Source organism: Ursus arctos, unplaced genomic scaffold (genome assembly GCF_023065955.2).
Source record: "Ursus arctos isolate Adak ecotype North America unplaced genomic scaffold, UrsArc2.0 scaffold_24, whole genome shotgun sequence".
Taxonomy (NCBI): Eukaryota; Metazoa; Chordata; class Mammalia; order Carnivora; family Ursidae; genus Ursus; species Ursus arctos.
This window is the reverse complement of record NW_026622919.1, coordinates 14,274,755-14,284,380: the sequence shown is the minus strand read 5'-3', so window position 1 is coordinate 14,284,380 and position 9,626 is coordinate 14,274,755. Positions and strand designations below refer to the sequence as shown.

The 9,626-nt window shown below is 47.7% G+C and overlaps 1 protein-coding gene across 10 annotated transcripts in view; it reads right to left on the bottom strand.

Annotated features, from left to right (window-relative positions):
- Positions 1-193, bottom strand: part of TEX2 (testis expressed 2) — a 99,922-nt gene extending 99,729 nt beyond the window's left edge. For all 10 annotated transcript variants that reach the window (XM_057318060.1, XM_057318057.1, XM_057318059.1 and 7 more), the window contains exon 1: positions 69-193. The gene's annotated coding sequence lies outside the window, so the exon portion shown is untranslated. The remainder of the gene's footprint in view (positions 1-68) is intronic.
- Between the last annotated feature and the right edge of the window lie 9,433 nt (positions 194-9,626).

Below are 9,626 nucleotides of genomic sequence, written 5' to 3'. Positions count from 1 at the left end.
CCCCCAGCCCGGGCCTTCTCCGCGGGCGCTCCTTCCACCGCCCCCCGCCCGGCCCCGGTCGCGCTTACCCCGGCTCCGCTGGCTCCTTCATTGTACTGCGCCGGCGCCCGTGCTCCGCGGCCGCCGCGGCTCCGGTTAGGGCTCCGGCTCGGGCTCCGGCCGCTGTCCTGCCGCCCGCCCGCCCCCGGGCACCGGCCGCCCCGCCCCGCCGGCGGACCCGCCCCGCGCCCGCGGCCGCCGCCGCCAACCAGAGTGCGGCAGGGGCGGAGCAGGCCGCGCGCCAGGCCCGGCCAATCCAGCCCCTACCCGCACGCCGGGGAGCGGCCGCGGAAATGGGCGCGCGATTGGTCAGGTCTGTTAAAGGGACCGCCGCCCACGGGGCTAGAGAGGCCGTGGCAGGGTTACCTGCAAGAGTCTGGATGGGAGGGGTAAAAGCTTCTTTTCTCTCCCAGCCGGGCTGCAGTGCTTTCTTCAGTTCTTTGCACTTATTGATTTTCTCTTCCTGCAGCCTAGCAAACAAGTGGAGACAGAATCTGCCCCGGTCGGAGGGAGAAACTGAGGCTACGAGAACCAGGGGTCCCACGCGGGGCATATTCACTCAGATTTGGGTTTTAGAAGGCAGTCATCTATCCCGTCCAATCCCAGAAATTCACTTAAAAAGGCACATTCGCAGTCTCACCCTGGAAGATTTTAACAATAAGATCCCTAGGTCCCTGAGTCTCTAATTCCCCACTTCTGGAATGGGACTGGGGAAAATATGCATTTTTCAACATCCCCCCCCCCCCCGCCCCCAGGTGAATCTAATGTAGGTGGTACAAACAAGATCCACACATGCTCCTCAGGTACATGTTTCGAGTCCATCATAGTAATGAAATTCAAATTTAACTGTCCAAAATAAAGCTAAACTCTTTTTTATCCTCAAAATCAGTAATATGGCTGGGAGACTTTCTAGCAGGGCTGGAGGTCGCCTACTAAGAAACTCAGAGCAGTTACCTGCGTGGGTCATGCTAAGAACTGAATTTGAAGGGAACTGGACTGGGATGAAGCAACAAACCAGTCTAGTTCTCTGACTGGTGAGACAGTGCTGAAATATCTTAATGGCAAACACACCCAGACCCAGTCATAAGCCCAGGAGGGTGCCTTACCCCTCTGGAGCTTCCTTCCAATGAGTTGAGCCCTGCCTACCCTCCCAGCCACATTCCTCTTCTCATCCCCAGTGTCCCAGATACACATCTGACCCAGAAGTTACTGCCTTCAATTTCAAGGTCAGCCACCTTCACCTAGACCCCTCCTATAAGGAGAAAACGGCCTCCACAGAACACCCCATATTTTGCTGTAATATCTGCTAGGTGCCGTATTTACCAAGGACAGCTCCACACACACACATCAATCAGCCTTGTCAGGGTTAAGTCTCTGGGTTGCTGATATCACTGCCTGGTATTACCATGTCTCCTCTTGGCATTCCCAAAGGAAAAGGAACTCTTGTCTCAATAGGAGAGGGCTCCATTCATGGATATCTGGAAATGTGCAACAAGGGCGATTATCAGTGGAAAAACAGCCCCAGACTCTTTCGGGCTACATCCTAAAACCCCCACCTCAGTGGGGGTTGGGGAGGGGTAGTCCCTGAAGCTGTAACCCTCAAGGGTCCTTGGAATCTGGCAAGGTGCATCTCAGAGTGCCCACCCACCTCTGTGCCCATTCCAAGCTCTACGTAAATATTAGATTCATTAATACTTTATCAATCTGACCTCAAACTAGAGGCCAATAAGATCCAGCAGGAACACTTAGAAGGATCCCTTCTTTTTGAAAAGTGAGGAATTTGGATGCTTTGAAAAATAAATGAATACATAACAACAGAATAATCTAACACTTCCTACCTATTAAGAGGCTACTATGCACCTTACTATGTCAAGGCCTTTGCACATATTAATTCATTGAAACCTTACAATAACCCTGTGTGGTAGATAGGATTGCTCTTTTCTCCATCTCATGGATGCAGAAACTGAAGCCCAGAGAGGATTGCTGATGCGTCCAAGATCACAAGACTAGCTAAAGAAAGAGCCAGCATTCATGACCCTAATGACCAGGATCCTCCTAACTGCTCTGCTCCAGTGCCTGCCAAAAATGCCCTTTGCTGCTGCCAGAAACAGGGTGGACAACTTCAAAAGGCAAAAAGAAGCAAATATCACTAATCTTCACCAAAAGACAGTGTGATATAGAAGCACTGCCTTGGAGTTGAAGTTCCATTGTTCTAACTTACATCTGTTTGACTTTGGACAAGTTACATAATTAACTCTCTTTGAGCCTTGGATTGCTCATCTATAAAGTGGGATCATAAATTCTGCCTCCTTGGGCTGGTATGAAAATCCAGTCAAATAAAGAATATACATATAGAGAGAGATATAGATAGATATAGATAGATAGATGATATAGATATAGATATAGATATAGATATAGATATAGATATAGATATGAACATACATGGACTTTGAACTTTTAAATGAAAAGAGTAATTTTTGAGCGTGGCATCTGTGACTCACTACGGTGACCTGTGACAAAGGTCAGGTATTGTGAGGCTAAATTCAGATATCAAGCAAGATTCCTTACTCTATCCCCTAAATAGTTGCTCTTTATGTTCATCATGTACAAAGTAAAATAAGTTTTTGTACCGACAGCACAGGTAGAAGTCATAGAAATTCAAGCCCAAGTTAGTATTATTCTGCTATCTGCCCCCCATCTTTGTCCCCAACCCTCAACCCAGTCTCTCGCACAACCCGGACTGCAGCTTAAGCCTACCTAGGTTCTGGTATATTTGAATTATTCCCCATTAGGACATTTCAAGATAATCCCTATTTTCCCCCCAAACTCTAAACAAATAAAAATGTTCTAAGATTTTTAATTCAATGTTTTGACACTGCATTGCACTTTCGAAGGGAGAAATGGTTGTGACAGACATATACAAACACAAAAAAGTTGATCCGCTCGTATGCCTACTGTATGCCTACTTGTATGTACTATTAGTGAGCAATCACGGAGAGCTCAGTAAGTCCCAGGTGGTGTACTAAGCACTGGGGATAAAAGGTAACTATAAAAAAGTGTAAAAAAAAAAAAAGGTGGAATTTGGGTACTCGGTCTAGTAGAGAAAGATCAGCAAGTTGATAGACCATCAGAGGCTTCTGCAAATGTAAGCCCAGGAGGTATGGGGCACAGACTAGACACTAATAACCCCTGGGGAACATATGAGGTTTTAGGGGTGGCCAGATGAGGACTATTAAGAAGAGAAACCAGAAGGGCGATAAAAAACCAAGGAAGAGTGTGGTCACCAAAGCCAAGGGAGAAGATATTGGAGAAGGAGGAAGTGGTCAATAGCAACATAGCCTCAGAAGGTTCAAGTTGGAAGAGGTCTGAACAGTGAATCTTGGGATTTGGAAATTAGATTGTTATTGGGTTACCGACCAAAGCGGTGTAGGTGGGCCTGGATATGCAGAGGACGCCCAGAGCTGGGCTGAGGAGAAGAGCTCAGAAAAGAGAATAAAGAGGTTGGGCAAGAGAGGACCCATGGGACAGGGTCCCAGGAGGCCCGCAGGGAAAGGCAGCAGTCCTGGGGCAGGAAGAGGGTCGGCTCTTCCACTGCGGTAGAGCTCGATGCAGCTAAGAAGGGGTGTGGGTGCAGCTTCATTCATAGGTGGAAGGCAGGAAGTTGAGGAAATTCCTGCCTGCTGGCTTCTATTTTTTTTAGCTCTAAAGCAAAGTCATCTCTTGAGAGTAGGTGGGAGGTGATAACAGGGGTTTGAAGGAAACAGTGAAGAACTGGAAAAGCGTCTGAGAGGAATGAAAGAGGGAGCTGCCAGACTGAGAGGGAGAATTCCGGGCAGCCCCATGGGCCCATGCACTTGAGGCGGCCCCAGGACTGTGGAGGGCTAGGCAGCTGGGCCCAGGTGTGGAGAATCGAGAGTCAAGAATCTACAGGATCAGGAACAAGAGGAAAACAAAACAGCTTGGGGACGCCTGAGTGGCTCAGTTGGTTGTATCTGCCCTCGCCTCAGATCTTGATCCCACAGTCCTGGAATCGAGTCCCACATCCGGCTCCTTGCTCAGCAGGGAGCCTGCTTCTCCCTCTGCCTGCCACTCCCCCTGCTTGTACTCTCTCTCTCTGACAAATAAATAAATAAATAAAATCTTCAAAAAAAAGAAAAAAAAGAAAAAGAAAACAAAACAAAACAGCTCGGATATTGATAACAGGGGGTTTGAAGTGATGGGTCCCGGGTCCTGTGTCGGTTGGAGATAGAAGGAAACCCAAAGAGAAGGGGATAGGCAGGGGGAAAGACATGGCAGCAGGAGAGATGAGAAGAACCAGCTTTGCTTTCATCCGGAGTGGGATGGTAGAGGCAAGGTTTTCACAGAAGAATGTGGCCACAGAATTGGAACTTCTGAAGATGCTTCAGCTCCTGGTTTCCCCTCCCTCGGTTCCCTATGAAGAATGATCAGCCACGGTGAGGCCTCCAGCACGTTCTGTTTGCTCTGCACCAGCGCTGGGGTGACGCTCCAAAATGATGGGGGTGGGAGGAGTGGGGAGAACATATTGTCATCTGATTTTCCTTCTAAAATAAAAACCTGCTAATAATCAGGACTCACAGGGAAGTCTTTGGGGGCTTTAGAGAGGCCCCCATCAGTGGGCTGATGCTCTGTGAATAATTCCCAGGCATCATGGAGCAGCAAACAGCAAGGTGATGTCAACTGTTTATTCTGCTAGTTAGCACATGAGACCTGGGTTTATTAAATATAAATGTTTCAAGGCTCTGTCATTCTCGGGGTCACGGGGGGAATGGTGGCTTCCAATTGATGTGGAACAGCCAGAATGGAATTTCTAGGGAGAAAGACTGTTATTTCTTTCCCTTTCCCTGCCCACTCTAAGCCTTCCTCTCAGCCACCCCCCACCCCCCATGCTCATAAAGAGTGAATACACAGTTCAACAGTTACACCCCTGCTTTCCCGATAACCTTGATGTCACCCACCATCCTTGCTGCCTTCCAACCACCAGGCCCACTGCTCCACTGCAGCACGGGAAACTCAATCTCCACCTTGCCCAGAATCATGCTGGAGCACAGTTCCAACTCCAGGGATGAGACGGTCAGCAGTGCAGCCAACAGTGGTAGCCCGAGCCCAGCGTTTCTCATCCGTACCAGAATACATCACTCCGTAAGTAGCAGAAATGGGAGGGCTCCGCTGGCCATGTAATGACACATACATCCACCTAAACATAGGGGAAGGCTGGGCTTTTTGGTTTTGGTTTTTAGATCTTGAAAAGGAGATTTATAGATTATATATTTATATATGTACATACCCTGGTATATTTCCCACGAGTCAGTGGGAAATACTAGCTCCTGACCAGGTTGCGAAATAGAATTGAAATGAAAGTAAAATTGCTAGTCTTGGCCATTTCCACATATCTATTCTACTCAACACCTCTGCGATTCAGAAGACAAAGATGGTCTGTATTTGAGGGAGCGCTTAGGCAAAGGAAATGTTTGGGAAGCTGGAGTATAGCCACGGAACTGGCCACGGCAGCTGTGGCTGGAAGTTGTCAAGCAGTGCTTAAGATGTTTCGGATTCAAAGTCCATTTTCGAAAAGAGAACCTTGTACAGTCCCCCCCCCCAAACTGCCATCTTGGGGTATCAGGATATAAGCTTTCGAGTGTCTTTTAATGTGATAATGTTCTTTTTAGGAACCAGCATTAGGTGAGTGGCTTTGGGGGCCGTCTGGACCTGGGTTCAGGTTTCCTCTTTGCCATTTCTGAGCCATGTGGCCTTGGAGAAGATATTGAATTTCCTCGAGGCTTCCTTGAGTTTTCTCGTCTGTAAATGGAGATACCCACATCATATGCTATTGTAAAGATTAAATGTATGCATAAGTGCTTAATATAGCATCTTTCCATGACAGGTGCTCAATTAATAGAAGCTGTTGTTTTTCACTTGAGGGAAAACACACTCTGGCCATGCAAGAAGACAATGGAGTGACATGCTTATAAAAGTGAAAGAAGAGATCACATGGTTGCAGGAAACAAAAAAAAAAAAGGACTCTTAATACTTTAAACAACCAGTTTTAACTACAGTGACTACCTATCTTGGAGTTTCCAGGAAAGCATCAATATCAAATATTCTGTCAGTATGCAAGCTCATATTTGAAAGGAAGTCACCTTGATCTTGGACCAGAAAACAGCATTATAGATAAATCCCACCAAGAAGGAGAAACCTCAGCCCTCGACTTTCTTCTGCCCTGCCCGCTCCTGGAGAGTGAGAAGCACAGCTCTCCTTTCGGACGAGTTTCTTCCTCCCACACCTCAGTGGAGGGGTCAGCTTCGTTTGCAAGGGTGAGCAATCAATAGCCATACAGCAGAGGAAGGACCAAAATCCACAGGTGGAGGGCTCCTCCCTCACCGCCCTCCAGCTCGCCCTCCAATCCCCCAGCACCCCTCTCTCCTCCTGGGCCTGTGTGATCCGCCACAGCAGGAAATGGTTTGGGGTTTTTTATTGTGAAAGTGATAGAAACTCAGTTTAGAGTATTAAAAAAACAGAAACCTAAAAGAAGGAAGAAAAAAAACCCTTATTTTCTTACCACTTATTAAAAACTGTCAAGATTTTGTTTGTATTTCCTTCTGTTCTTTTTAAAAGCATAGTTTGATTTATATAGATGTTATTTTATACTATATACAATGTATTCCCTATTTAAAATTTAACATTATAGGGGCGCCTGGGTGGCTCAGTCGTTAAGCGTCTGTCTTCGGCTCAGGGTGTGATCCCAGAGTTCTGGGATGGAGTCCTGCATCGGGCTCCCTGCTCTGCTGGGAGCCTGCTTCTTCCTCTCCCACTCCCCCTGCTTGTGTTCCCTCTCTCGCTGGCTGTCTCTCTCTCTCTGTCAAATAAATAAATAAATAAAATCTTTAAAAAATAAATAAATAAAATAAAATAAATAAAATAGAACGTGATAATAAAATGAGCAGCAGTACAGGATAAAGGAAAGGAGGGCTTGGCTTGGGCTCAGAAGGGTCTGAGTGTGAATCTCAGCTCTGCCACTTATTATACGACTTTGGGCATGTTATTGGCTCTTTTTTTTCAGTCTCAGGCTTGCCATCTGTGTAAGGAAAATGATAGACACATGCATTCTCTGGCAATAGTTTTCTGTGTGGTCCTGGACTATAGGCGCGGGACTGCGGTCTAGACTGTAAGTTGCGTAAGCACAAAGCTCTTCTATCTGGGGGCGCCTGGGTGGCACAGTGGTTAAGCGTCTGCCTTCAGCTCAGGGCGTGATCCCGGCGTTATGGGATCGAGCCCCACATCAGGCTTCTCTGCTATGAGCCTGCTTCTTCCTCTCCCACTCCCCCTGCTTGTGTTCCCTCTCTTGCCTGCTGTCTCTATCTCTGTCAAATAAATAAAATCTTTAAAAAAAAAAAAAAAGCTCTTCTATCTGGTCCTCTGCGAAATCCCCAGGGCCTGGCTCTGGCAGAGTAAAGATGGTCACAAAGTCTTGGTCGTTCCCCCCATCCAGAGGTAGAATTTATTTCTCTGTTGGAATCTTGGGCTGGCCTTGTGTGATAGCCAGTCTCCAAGATGATCCCAGTGATCCTCACTCCCTGATCATTTGTGTCCTTTCATGGTCTCCGCCCACCACAAATTAGGGCTGCTCTATGTGACAAAAAGTTATGGCAGAGGTGACGAAGTCTGCCTTCAAAGGTAGCTGGTAAAGGGCTGCCTCGGTCTTTTGTATCACTCACTCTGGGGAAGCCAGCCACCATGTCACAAGGATATTCACGCAGGTTGTGGAGAAGCCCATCCAGAAAAACAGAGTCCTCATGCCAAGAGCAAGCCCAAATTTGCCAACTCCTTGAGTCAGCCATCTTGGAAATGAATCCTCCAGTCCCAGTCAAGCCTTCAGATGAGCACAGCTCTGGCTGACGTTTTGACTGCAATCTCATGAGATATCCCAAGTCAGAACTGCCCAGCAAACTCGCTCCATATTTCCTAACTAGCCCACAGAAGCTGTGAGAGATAAATATTTATCATCACTTGAAACCATGAAGTTTTAGAATTATTTGTTATGCAGCAGTAGGTAACTAAGACACACACACTACAACTGGCTTTAACCCAATGGAATGCAGCAGAAGTGGCATTCTGGGACCTCTGAGTCTAGGCATTAAGGGGACTGACAGCTTCCACTTCCCTCACTCTTGGAAATCAGCCATTATGCTTTGAGAAGCCCAAGCCAGGCAGAGAAGCCATACAGAAGAGAACCGAGGCATGCCAGGTGAAAGACCCAGGGCATCTCCTAGCCAAAGGTCGGCACCAACTGCCGTCTCCGTGAGTGAGCCATCTTGAAGGTTCTAGCTGAGTCTCACCCCAAATACCTTGGAGCCTCAGCCATCACCCTATGGAGCAAAAGAGCCACAAAGCTGAGATCAGTTGACCCACAGATATGTGAGAAATAATAAAATGGCTGTTGTTTTAAGCCTCTGAGTTTTGGGGTGTTGTGTTGTGCAGCAATATTTAACCAAAACACTGGCGCATCACCTGGCATATAATTGGCTCTTGAGAAATGTCTGGTGAATGAATGCATGACCTTTGTTGGGCTTCAGTCTCCTATAAAGTCACAGAGGTTAGGCCATTCCATGCCCTACATTCTGTGTGTTTTCATCTGTCTATTGTTTTATGGCTGTTTGGCTGGCTGGCTGCCACGTGGTCACTTTACTATTGTAGGAGGACTCCGATGTCTGTGGCATCTCTGTTCCTCACCCCACACGGTTCCTTCTTCTTTCTTCCTGTGGTGCACACACATTCCAGGCACCTGGCTAAGTTTCCTAGAGCAGAGACCAAGTCTCTGCTTCTGAGAACTCCTGTCAGCTTCTGGTTTCTCAGGCTCCCTTGTTTGCCACAGAGATGCCATAATTTTATTAGTGGTGCCTATGGCCATTTGGGGTGGTAGATCTCTATTACTTCCACTAAAAAAAACCAACCCCCCAAAAACAAATTAAAAGGGTGGGAGAAGCCAAGTAGTTAGCTCGAGGTCACAAAGCAAACCCAGCTCCCTGGTGGAATTGAACTTGCTTTCCTCCCATTTTCTGATTACCCGCCCCACCCCCTACATCCACCTTGCCACCTGTGTCACTCTGAGCAATCACGGTGTGACCCATTCTGATGATTCAGAAGAGCAATTGTCCCCCCTGACTAGGAGTCATCCCCAAATCCTTGTCATCATTGTAATTAGCAAGCCTCTCCCCTGAAGCTGTGAAGGTATCTGTCCCAGACTTTACAAAGTCACCCAGTTTCTGGAGGCCAGGGGGGACCTCAATACTATTTAGCTATCTACTCAGAAAACACTGATTGAAACCTACTGCCTTCCGGGCGCTCTGCAGGGCACTAGAGACAGATCGGTGAGCAAAGCGCAGGCCCTGCTTGCAAGGGGCTTGCAGTCTAGTGCTGGAGACTTCCCTCCTCTTCATGCAAGTCAGGACGGTAATGCCACACACCCAGGCCCGGCTCATGCACCGTTCTCACACACTGAGGAGCAGAGCAGAGGAAACCTCCCCCTTACGCTCCAGCCTTCCCCACCTGCCTGCTTGTCTCCATGATGC